The sequence below is a fragment of the Rutidosis leptorrhynchoides genome, chromosome 1 (genome assembly GCF_046630445.1).
Source record: "Rutidosis leptorrhynchoides isolate AG116_Rl617_1_P2 chromosome 1, CSIRO_AGI_Rlap_v1, whole genome shotgun sequence".
Taxonomy (NCBI): Eukaryota; Viridiplantae; Streptophyta; class Magnoliopsida; order Asterales; family Asteraceae; genus Rutidosis; species Rutidosis leptorrhynchoides.
Window position 1 is genome coordinate 427,503,185 of NC_092333.1, and position 13,451 is coordinate 427,516,635.

Consider the following 13,451-nt stretch of genomic DNA (forward strand, 5'->3'; position numbering starts at 1 on the left):
GTCTATTAAACCGAGTCTCATTATGTTTGAACTATTTCATGATAACATTTAACCTTTAACTATTTCCGACGATTCACGAACCTTTAATTGTAACTAAGAATGTAAATATAAATAATTATATATAAAACTAATTATATTAGTATTAATGAACTATTAAGTAATTTTGTTATTATAAAAGATAACATTTAATAACTAAAGATTTTCATTTTGAATATATATAGTATATTGTATATAAATGATTCAAACATATTTTACCAACGTTATCAAAATATTAAATGTACAATGTTATACTTTGTAGTTAATTGTTTAATATACATAATTAATCATCTACTCAACATTTAAAACATGATTTTATATATATGGTAGTATACATATATACATAAATATAACTATATATATATATGATTTTATACATAATTATTATATTATGTATATGTAGAAATTTATAATATATCTATGATGAAATAATGTACTATTTTAATAAATATATATAATACTTACATATATAAAACATTTATATTTTTCATAATTACATACATAAGTATAATATAATTAGTATGTAAATAAATATTATAATATATTTATATTAAAATGCATAAATATATAATATTCAGTATATATTACAATACATATTACATAATTATTAAATATTACATAATAATAGATGATATTAATAAATTAAATTTAAATACAAATATAGTTGTTGTAGTAATGTTATTTGTATCGTCAAATATCAATATTTGTATTCATAATATCACTTTATATCATATAAAGATGAAATTGGATGTATATATTAGATTATTATTACTAATATTATTATTATCGATAAAATATTAATATTATCATAATTAGTATGGTATTATTATTATTATTATTATTATTATCATTTTTACAATTATTATTATCATTAATATTATATTTATCATTATTATTAATTTTATTAATATTATTAGATATTAATAGTATTTTTATTATATATTATTATTATTAATTAAAAAAAAAATAGTAGGGATCTATATTATACGCGTGACCTCTGTATCCTTTATCTCTATTATTTTTTTTTTGTTTCTTTCCTGCTCCCAACTCGTGAACCTGTGTTGACATTTTCTCCATTTTTATCAACCGATCTCTATTATTACAACATGATTATGTATAATTGCAAATCAAATAAAAAGGAAATCCAATGGGATTAAAAAGCACATCGATATTTTTTTTTCTTCTTCTCTGCACGCTCCAATTTTTTTTCTCTTAATTCAATTTCGAATAAAGTTTCAAAATCTAAAAATGCAGAAAGGTTAGAAATCCTTCTTTGAATCTATCTGCAAAATCTCAACTCTCAAATCTTTATATCGATCTTGAATTTTGAAGTCAAATTTAGTTTAAAAAAAGTCAACAATTGTTCTTAAGACAAATTCGCGTTCGTGTATATGTTTCTGATCAAATTGACGATTCCAGTAGTTTTTATACATGTTTAGAAAACTATTTCGTGTTATAAACATTATCTATAATGTTATCTATTACGAAATCAATTTTTTTTTGTTCCAAGAACCGACGCTGCAGTAGGCCTTTAGTATATATATTTTTTTATTTTAGAACCCAAATTATTTTTTTTTCTGTAATGTTTTGAAGCTTTAAAGGGAACCCCGATTTTGTTTTTTTTTTTGGTTATTGATGTTTTGTTGAATCCATGAGACTTGTGGAGAAGAAGAGGAATAGAAGAAAAATAGTTTATATATAAAATTTAAATTCGATATTAGTACAGAGAATCAGAGTTGGTGGGATGGTCGAGAGTATTTGCGTGTGAGCATGTGGTCACGAGATCGAGTCCAGAGGACGGCAGTTTCTATTTTTTTTTTTAAACTCTTTTCATGTGAGGTAGTTTTCTTTTCTAATTTTATTATTGTTATTATATATTAATTATTATTAGTATTATTATTATTAGTGTGATTGTTTTGATTGTTATTGTTATTGTTATTATTAGTATCATACTTGTTATCATATTTGAAAGTATTATAGACATTACTATTATTATTATGATAGGTATTAATAATATTATTATTAGTAATAAACTTATCATTTTAGTATTTTAGCATCATTAGGATTATGATTATGATTATCATTATTATTATTATGAAGGAAATAAAAATATATTATTATCATCAATATTAGAATTTGTACCGGTTTATAAATAATAGTATCATCAGTACATTTACAATTAATAATATCATATTTATCAGTATCATCATTAATATTTACTAGTATTATTATGATTATCATTTATCATTTTATAAATATTAGAACCCTTATTATTAACATAAGTATGGTATTAGTATTAATATTATTTTAGAGTTATTATTATTAGTATCATTAACAGTTATCATTTTCATTTTTTTTGCTATTAGTATTATCATTATTAATAAAATTATTATTATTATTAGTAAATCATTATTATCTAAATTATTATTTTAACAAATAAATCTTTTGTACACTATATATATACTTATGGTATATACTAGGATTGTATTAATAATTCACATAACAAACTAATAAAATTTCATAAATACAATACTAACCACAAATATATGTATATAAATATATTAATGTCACTATTTATATAAACGTAAATCATTATAGATATATATACATAAAATCGATATATATATATATATATATATATATATATATATATATATATATATATATATATATATATATATATATATATAATATAACTTAAAATATAATATAAGTATACGTTTTAAAATAAACGTTAGAATAAATTCTACAAAACTATAATATATAAATAATACATATTAATAAATGAAATTTTGTAACTTACATTATACGTATTAATATATACACAATTGATATAGGTTCGTGAATCCGAGGCTAACCCTGCATTGTTTAATGACGTCATATATATTTTTACTACAAAATACAGTATCGTGAGTTTCATTTGCCTTTTTACCCTTTATATTTTTGGGCTGAGAATACATGCGCAACTTTTATAACTGTTTTACGAAATTGACACAAGTACGTGAAACTACATTCTATGGTTGGATTATCGAAGTCGAATATGCCCCTTTTTATTAAGTCTGGTAATCTAAGAATTAGGGAACAGACACCCTAATTGACGCGAATCCTAAAGATAGATCTATCGGGCCCAACAAGCCCCATCCAAAGTACCAGATGTTTTAGTACTTCGAAATTTATATCATGTCCGAAGGAGGATCCCGGAATGATGGGGATATTCTTATATATGCATATTGTTAATGTCGGTTACCAGGTGTTCAATCCATATGAATGATATTTTTGTCTCTATGCATGGGACGTATGTTTATGAGAAATGGAAATCTGAAATCTTGTGGTCTATTAAAATGATGGAAATGATTGTTTAAGTTAAACTAATGAACTCACCAACCTTTTGGTTGACACTTTAAAGCATGTTTATTCTCAGGTACGAAAGAAATCTTCTGCTGTGTATTTGCTCATTTTATAGATATTACTTGGAGTCATTCATGGCATATTTCAAAAGACGTTGCATTCGAGTCGTCGAGTTCATCAAGATTATTATCAAGTCAATTATAGTTGGATATATTATGAAATGGTATGCATGCCTGTCAACTTTCGATGTAATGAAAGTTTGTCTTTTCAAAAACGAATGCAATGTTTGTAAAATGTATCATATAGAGGTCAAGTACCTCGCGATGTAATCAACTGTTGTGAATCGTTTATAATCGATATGGACTTCGTCCGGATGGATTAGGACGGGTCTTCACACTCGGGTTGCCTCATATAGATCTCTTCATCAAGGTTACCATGTAAGAATGCGGTCTTCACATCTAGTTGCTCTAGATGTAAGTCCTCGGATGCAACCATAGAAAGTACCAAACGAATAGTAGTCATCTTCACCACCGGTGAAAATATCTCTTGGTAGTCAACTCCTTTCTTTTGTTGAAAGCCTTTAACCACCAAACGAGCCTTGTACCTTTTCTTGTCATCCAACTCATTCTTGATTCGATACACCCATTTGTTTTGCAACGCCCTTTTATCATGAGGTAACTTCATTAGTGACCAAGTTTTATTCTTCTCAAGTGACCCCATCTCTTCTTTCATGGCAAGCTCCCATTGTATCGATTCTTTTGTCTTTCTTGCCTCAAAGTAACTTTTGGGTTCACCATTCTCGGTATAGAGCAAGTAGTTTGCTGATGGAGAATACCTAGGATTAGGTTTGGGCACTCTAGTCGAGCGTCTTGGTGTAGGAGTAACCGGAATGGTTGGACCGATTTCATTTGTGTCCTCCTCATCACTAGAACTCGCACTATGTTCGGAATCATCACCGATTTCCGAATCATCCCCATCATTAGCATTTTTCGACGCCTCACCGTTATTTGGCAATTCATTGTTCCCCGTACTCCCACTAGAACCTGCAAGATCATCAATAGAAACATCATCAAAAGTAACTTGACTCGGTTTAGGACTCCCCGTTTCTGGTTTGCCATAGACCGAATCTTCATTAAAAGTAACATCTCGCGAACGAATTACTTTTCTAGCCTCGTTGTCCCAACAACGATAGCCCATTTTATCTGACCCGTACCCTATGAAAATACACTTCTTTGACTTAGCTTCAAGCTTGTCTTTATCCGCATCTTTGGTCTTCACATATGCATTACACCCAAAGATCCTAAGGTGACCATAACTCACCTTCTTACCTTGCCATTCTTCCTCGGGAATTCGGAAACCCAACGGTGTTGAGGGTCCCCTATTTATCAAATAAGTCGCCGTGTTAACAACATCCGCCCAAAACATCTTAGGCAAACCGGCATGTAGTCTCATACTCTTAGCCCTTTCATTTAACGTACGATTGATACGTTCGGCGACCCCATTATGTTGCGGTGTCTCCGGTACCGTTTTCAACATTCTAATACCGAGCTTTGCACAATGGTCTTTAAACTCAAGACTACCATATTCTCCTCCATTATCCGACTTCAAGCACTTGACTTTCAAGTTAGTCTCATTTTCTACCATAACTTTCCACTTCACAAAAGTATTAAATACATCGGATTTAGCTTTAAGGAAATAAACCCATACCTTTCAAGTGGAGTCGTCAATGAAGGTGACATAATAGCGAGAACCTCCATGTGATTCTACATTGGTTGGACCAAACACATCCGTATGAACAAGCTCCAATTTCTCCAACTTAGGAGCATTTCCCGATTTCTCAAAAGTCACCTTCTTTTGCTTCCCATATACACATGGTTCGCAAAATCCAAGTTCTACCTTTTTCAAATATGAAATTCTCCCACTCGAAACAAGCATCTTCATACCCTTATCACTCATATGCCCGAGTCTTCGGTTCCATAGAGTTGATTTGGACTCAACATATAAGGAGTTCCCCTTTTATGTCCACGAGCCACGACACAACTACCCTTAACCACCTTCCATTGGCGGTTTTCAAAAGTAACCGCGTTACTTTCATCATCTAATTGACCAACCGAAATAAGTTTCCTTTTTAATTTAGGAATGTACCTTACGTTTTTCAAGGTCCAATTAGAGCCAAGAGTAGTCTTCAATACAACATCTCCAATGCCCTCTATATTGAGTTGTTTGTCGTCCGCCAATCTCACTGTAAGACCCGAATAATTATCTTACTTACTTGTGTATTATGGTGTTCAAGGGTGTGGGTTTTATTGTATATAAATTAAAATGCAAAAGAAACTGTTTCAGTAGGATCGCGCGCCGCGCGGGTTTGGGGCGCGCCGCGCCATTTGGCGCTGACAGAATCCTTTGTTTTAATTGGTTTAAATGAAGGGTATTTGGGTAATTTCACTTGGGGCCGGATTTGTGAGCCATATTAGCTGGTTTGGATCAGTTTTGGATCATTTTCACATCCATTCATCACTCTCAAACTATTTTAGAGAGAGAGAGAGAGAGATTCTAGAGAGAGATTTAGGGTTTTGGTGAAGAAGGAGGCCGAATTGATCAAAAGCTCGAGTTCTAAAGTTGTTCCTTTCGTTCCTAGCTACGTTGTGGTGGTATTGGTAAGCTCAAACTCCGAATTTCATCTATTTGATTTGATATTCAAGTTAGGGTTTGAGTTAGTTTGATGAAAAACCCTTTTAGATGATGAAATGGGTTTAGTGATGCTAGTAATTGGGTTTATTGTTAATTGTTGGTGGATTTTGGGTTGGTGAACTAATTGGCCATGTTTAGGACTTGAAATTGAGTTTAATCACTTAAGTTAGTGATTATGGAAGTATTGAAACCCATTTAAGGTTATTTGGTTGACTAATTGTGACTTTGGGTCAAATTAGGGTTTGGTGGTGATTATGACCCATTTGGCGATTTAATGAGGTTTATAAACTTAAAATGGATTAAGTTGAAGTATTAAACCGAGTTAAATGTGTTTTGGTGTTAAAACTTGTAAATGGTGAGATTTTAACTTAATGGGTCAAAATTAGGGTTTAAGTGTCAAAATGGGTATGACACGTGTTTAACACTTGAGTTCGGGTTTAATTGGCGTACTAGGACCATTCTCACTTGTGTTAGTGATTATTGGTTAGTTTTGGGCACAGTTTGTGCTTGGAAGTGCATTTGGGTCGAAATTGCACTAAGTGATGAATTGGGTTGATTTGTAAATCCACTCTAAGTGTATTGTTGTAATTGTGATAATGGAATATGTACTTTCCATTGGCGAGTTGCGGATTACTTGGAAGCATTCTTCAAGACTTCAAGGTGAGTGATAATATCCTATGTGCATATGTATGTGTAGGATGGGTGCGGGTCGGGTGAAGTGATTCTCGGCTATAGAGCTCACTTCACATATAGATGGATTTGATGGACTTTTGTATGAGTCCAATTGGCACGGTTGTGCATTTTAGTTGACCATCTTTGGCGAAGTACGCGTTCGCGTGTACATTATCACACGTGGTTGTGATGTGGTTGATATAACCCCAATGGCGAAGGGTATAATATTGAGAAGTGAATCGCGTGTGTATTCGGATTCACGATGACGCGTGTGGTTTCGGTCATCTTATATTATTGTGGAAATGAATCTCGTGTAGTTCGGATTCATGGTGACTCGTGTAGTTCGGTCATCTTATTGAGGTAGTAATCTCGTGTGGTTTCGGATTACTAAGGCTCGTGTAGTTCGGCCAACCTCGATGTTGTGAAGATAGTAATCTCGTGTGGTTTCGGATTACTAAGGCTCGTGTAGTTCGGCCAATCTTCATTGTGGTATTTGGTTCTCGGTATTGGGTTAAGGTGTTAACCTTGTTCGTTTATATTGTTATATATTAATGTATTGTTGTGTTGTAGCTAACCCTCCAGGTGTAGCTATTTGGCGTTGTTCACATCGTCGTTGGTGAACTATTATTGTTGTTGTATCTTTAGCTCGTTGCTTAGAGATCGTACGGTATGCTTAGTGTAGTGCCTTATATATGGATGCCTCGGTATGCGGTATTTGTTATTTTGTGGCGTATCCATTTTATACATATATATGTATGTAGTATATTATCATTCACTAAGCGTTAGCTTACCCTCTCGTTGTTGACTCTTTTTATAGATTGCATGCGGATGGTGGCTCGGGTAAGCGCGAGGATTAGAGGACTTGCATAGTTTGCGTAGAAGGCTTGCTTTTGGATTTATTAGGATTGGGTAGCGTATCCCCAATCGCCATGCTCGGCTTTGTTTTGTATTAAAAGTCTTATGGTCGAAAATTGAATTTTGATACTTAAAGGGTAATTTGGGTCGATGTGGGCCCCGCTTAGTAAACTAAATTTTATTAATGGAACGCGCTAGTTTTCATATATTGAACATGCGGTTAAAAGCATTTTGTCTAAATACGTCGGGAACTAGTCAAACATTTTCGCATTTAAAGACTTTCCGGACAGTCCACTTTGGCGCGCCGCGCGGCCTATATGGCGCGCCGCGCCACATGCTGTTCAGGATTTTTTTTTTTTTATTTTGCTGTTTTCACGTGGTTTTGTCGTTGGATGGTTTGGGTTGTTACAAGTGGTATCAGAGCATGGTCTAAGGGATTTAGGTGACTTGAGATAGGTGCCTAGACTTAGACTTGTGTGTGCTTAAATTGTTGCGGGACTTGTAGGATTACGGGTCGGAATGGGTTTGGTTAGTGCCTTGGCTATAGGTTAACTAATGTTTATATTAGTAATGCGGATATTATTAATATGTTGTTGTGTTGTGATAATAATTCTCGCTTGTGTTTGTACCGCGTAGAATTTTGGTTGTGTTTGTGTATATCATCGAGCGAGACGGTCGTTGTACTAACGAGTCGATGCGGCATGTGTGCGTAATAAGAACTTGCAAACCTTATTACGGGTGCAAATCGTGTCTAACAAGTGATGTACGATGAGTGTTTAGCAAGATGGGGTTGTGTCGTGTGTACGGTTTTACACGTTCGTGGACTAATCGTTTGCATTCTTTAGAATGACGACGCGAAACGAGACCGAGGCGAATGACGCGGAGTTTAACACTAGGGTTGCGGCCGCCGTTGCGGAGCAAATGGGTGCGTTAGAAGAAAGAATGGAAAGGAGGTATTCCGAACTTCAAAGTAGTGGTGGAATGGAGCGTTATCTTAAGAGCTTCATGAGGACTAAACCCCCGATGTATGACGGAAAGCCGGATCCTTTGGTAAGCACAACTTGGATTTCGAACGTCGAAGGGTGTTTCCGTACTATTGATTGCCCTCCCGAGAGAAAGACGAGACTCGCTACGAGTTTGTTGCGGGGTAGGGCAAGGGATTGGTTGGATGGTAAGATTGATCTTGTCGGTGGCGAGACGTTTATGGCTTTATCGTGGGACGACTTTAAGGAGGAATTCTTCGAGGAGTTCCGGACTTCGGACGATTTATGGGAATTGCGTAATGAGTTGCGAAATTTGCGACAAGGATCTATGGATTTGAGTACTCTCAAGACGACCTTTATGGCGAAGGCTCGTTTTTGTCCGGAGTATTTGGGGAATAATCGTTTGTTGATGGGAGATTTCTATCGGACCTTGAATGATGACTTGAAAAGTAAAATTAGCCGGGGTCAAGCGAAATCGTTTCCGGAATTATTTGACTTGGCTAGAGGTTTCGAGTCGTATTCACGATCGAAAAAGGGTGAACCTTCAAGTGAGCGAAGGGTCGTTTCTTATGGTGCTCCGAGTAAGAGGGCTAAGGGTCCGAGTGTGAGCACGGGTGGTACGCGAGTTGGTATGTCAGATTCTAGTGCGGCTAGATGTTACAATTGTGGCGTGAGGGGTCACAAGTCTTGGGAATTTTCGGTACCAAAGGGTGATGGTATGGTGTGCTTCAATTGCCAAAAAGAAGGACATCGTAAGTCGGAATGTCCCAAGTTAGCGGGGACGGGTGCGGCCAGGAGACGTTAAGGTACGTTAAATTTTGATAAATATGTCTTTTGATTATTTATTAAATGCCGTTTGAGTTTGAGTTGCGTGCCTTTGTTGTGCATGTTATGCTATGGGTGACGTTCCTAATGGAAGTACCCTATGTTGATGTTTGATTGACGGGCGAAGGGCGTAAGACTTGGCGTAACCAAGCATTCCTTAGTATTTGGAAAATGTCTCTACCAAGCCATGGAAATGAGTTTTGGTGTTCGGATGTTAGAGCATGTTCGCTCTCGTGTTGAAGTTGATGAACCATGAGGTTCGACGGATTGGTTGGAACCCTTGAGATCGAGTGTTTTAAATCTCGATGTGTGTTGGTAATGAAGTCTTTATGACGCGACATTAGGTGCCTCTTTTATACCTACTAGCGTGGTGTTCGACTCCGATTGTGTTGCGGTACACTTTTCGTACAAAGTGTTTAAGGGTTGGTTAAAATCCTTCGTGTGCTCAAGGTTGGAGCAAGATGTGGTAATGGGTCGTGTGAGCCCAATTGTTGGTAAAGTCTACCTGTGGTAGCATTGTGCGGTTGTACGAGTTGTGGATATGGAACGTGGTTCTAAGTGGGGGAGTTACACTCCCGCACGAGGAAGTTTTAGTGTGAGATTTCGGATGATGCTTTTGGTAGATCCGAAAAATGTTGTCGAGACCTGGTTTGGTCGATTTGTGGTAGAGTACAATTTTGGATAAATTGTACTTATGGTTTGGATTTGAATCATCACCGAGGTGGTAACGTGGTAAATCTCGTTGAGAGATAATGGACGTGTTTGGCGAGCAAGGTGAAATCCTCCAGTTAAGGGAGGTGTGTGTCGGGTTCTCTTGTGGAGAATTATTGTTTGATACCTATGTTTGGTATAGGTGGTTCTTGCTCGATTATGGTATGGTTGTTTGATGAAGCATGATCTTTAGGGTCCGCTGACTTCATCATGGGAATACGTGATTGGTGGAGCATGACTTTCGGGGTCCGCTGACTTCATCATGAGCGTGGTGTTATATCGGTGAAGCATGATCTTCGGGTCCGCTGACTTCATCCGGTGTTGTGATTGGTGGAGCATGACCTTCGGGGTCCGCTGACTTCATCAAGGGAGTAGTGTTATGTCGGTATGGTGTAACACTATCGGGAAATGCGAGTACCGGTGGGAAATGCGAGTACCATTCCTATGTTGAGATTGTGAATCGCGTGTGGTTTCGGATTCACGATGACGCGTGTGGTTTCGGTCATCTTAACTAAATGAATCTCGTGTAGTTCGGATTCATGGTGACTCGTGTAGTTCGGTCATCTTATCGAGGTAGTAATCTCGTGTGGTTTCGGATTACTAAGGCTCGTGTAGTTCGGCCAACCTCGATGTTGTGGAAGTGAATCTCGTGTAGTTCGGATTCACAAATGACTCGTGTGGTTTCGGTCATTGTATTGTGGAAGTGAATCTCGTGTAGTTCGGATTCACAAATAACTCGTGTGGTTTCGGTCATTGTATTGAGGAGTGAGTCTCGTGTAGTTCAGATTCACAAATGACTCGTGTAGTTCGGTCATTCCTCCGGGATAGTGACTCTCGTGTAGTTCGGATTCACTTTGGCGCGTGTAGTTCGGCCATTCCCGATTGTTGTTGTGGTGAAGGTAGTGAGTCACGTGTAGTTCGGATTCACTAGGGTGCGTGTGTTTTCGGCCAGCCTTCGTGTCGTGTGATCTATTGGTTGTTTGATACACCAATGGTAGGGTCGTAAGGACCATGTTGCGGGAACTATCGGTCGTTTTATACGTCGATGGTGGGGTCGTGAGGACCATGTTGTGGGATTAGTGAGGCGATAGCCGTGTTTCGCTCACATGTTTGTTACGGGTGTGACGATGGTTGATTTCGTACACCTTGGGTTTTGCGTTTCCATAGTCGTTTTGGGCGCTATCGGTTCTAGCCGTTGGATTATGATGTTACGGTAGTTGCGTATTGGTCGTATTGCGCACTACAATGGATGTTTATTGATTGATGGGATCCGTAAGGGTTCGTTTGGTTCGGTCTTCATCGTTTCGGGTTGTTGACCTTAGGTCGATATTTGGTTGTTTTTAGCATTGTACTTGGAAAGGGTACACTATAGGGTTGATATCTCGGTACGAGGTTGGTTGAGTTTTTCCCGATATGGGAAATTGAGCAGGTTTTAGTGCTCGGATTGTGGTTTTGATAAATCACGGTTGACGATTTTAGTTGTTAAAAGTGATCCATTAGGAAGAATTGTCTAGGAAAGTTCGTATTGGGACTTGAGTGAGGATCGTTGAGTAGGTCCGGATTGGTTAAGTGGAGAAGATCACGAGGACGTGATCGAGTTTAAGTGGGGGAGAGTTGTAAGACCCGAATAATTATCTTACTTACTTGTGTATTATGGTGTTCAAGGGTGTGGGTTTTATTGTATATAAATTAAAATGCAAAAGAAACTGTTTCAGTAGGATCACGCGCCGCGCGGGTTTGGGGCGCGCCGCGCCATTTGGCGCTGACAGAATCCTTTGTTTTAATTGGTTTAAATGAAGGGTATTTGGGTAATTTCACTTGGGGCCGGATTTGTGAGCCATATTAGCTGGTTTGGATCAGTTTTGGATCATTTTCACATCCATTCATCACTCTCAAACTATTTTAGAGAGAGAGAGAGATTCTAGAGAGAGATTTAGGGTTTTGGTGAAGAAGGAGGCCGAATTGATCAAAAGCTCGAGTTCTAAAGTTGTTCCTTTCGTTCCTAGCTATGTTGTGGTGGTATTGGTAAGCTAAAACTCCGAATTTCATCTATTTGATTTGATATTCAAGTTAGGGTTTGAGTTAGTTTGATGAAAAACCCTTTTAGATGATGAAATGGGTTTAGTGATGCTAGTAATTGGGTTTATTGTTAATTGTTGGTGGATTTTGGGTTGGTGAACTAATTGGCCATGTTTAGGACTTGAAATTGAGTTTAATCACTTAAGTTAGTGATTATGGAAGTATTGAAACCCATTTAAGGTTATTTGGTTGACTAATTGTGACTTTGGGTCAAATTAGGGTTTGGTGGTGATTATGACCCATTTGGCGATTTAATGAGGTTTATAAACTTAAAATGGATTAAGTTGAAGTATTAAACCGAGTTAAATGTGTTTTGGTGTTAAAACTTGTAAATGGTGAGATTTTGACTTAATGGGTCAAAATTAGGGTTAAGTGTCAAAATGGGTATGACACGTGTTTAACACTTGAGTTCGGGTTTAATTGGCGTACTAGGACCATTCTCACTTGTGTTAGTGATTATTGGTTAGTTTTGGGCACGGTTTGTGCTTGGAAGTGCATTTGGGTAGAAATTGCACTAAGTGACGAATTGGGTTGATTTGTAAATCCACTCTAAGTGTATTGTTGTAATTGTGATAATGGAATATGTACTTTCCATTGGCGAGTTGCGGATTACTTGGAAGCATTCTTCAAGACTTCAAGGTGAGTGATAATATCCTATGTGCATATGTATGTGTAGGATGGGTGCGGGTCGGGTGAAGTGATTCTCGGCTATAGAGCTCACTTCACATATAGATGGATTTGATGGACTTTTGTATGAGTCCAATTGGCACGGTTGTACGTTTTGGTTGACCATCTTTGGCGAAGTACGCGTTCGCGTGTACATTATCACACGTGGTTGTGATGTGGTTGATATAACCCCAATGGCGAAGGGTATAATATTGAGAAGTGAATCGCGTGTGTATTCGGATTCACGATGACGCGTGTGGTTTCGGTCATCTTATATTATTGTGGAAATGAATCTCGTGTAGTTCGGATTCATGGTGACTCGTGTAGTTCAGTCATCTTATTGAGGTAGTAATCTCGTGTGGTTTCGGATTACTAAGGCTCGTGTAGTTCGGCCAACCTCGATGTTGTGAAGATAGTAATCTCGTGTGGTTTCGGATTACTAAGGCTCGTGTAGTTCGGCCAATCTTCATTGTGGTATTTGGTTCTCGGTATTGGGTTAAGGTGTTAACCTTGTTCGTTTATATTGTTATATATTAATGTATTGTTGTGTTGTAGCTAACCCTCCGGGTGTAGCTATTTGGCGTT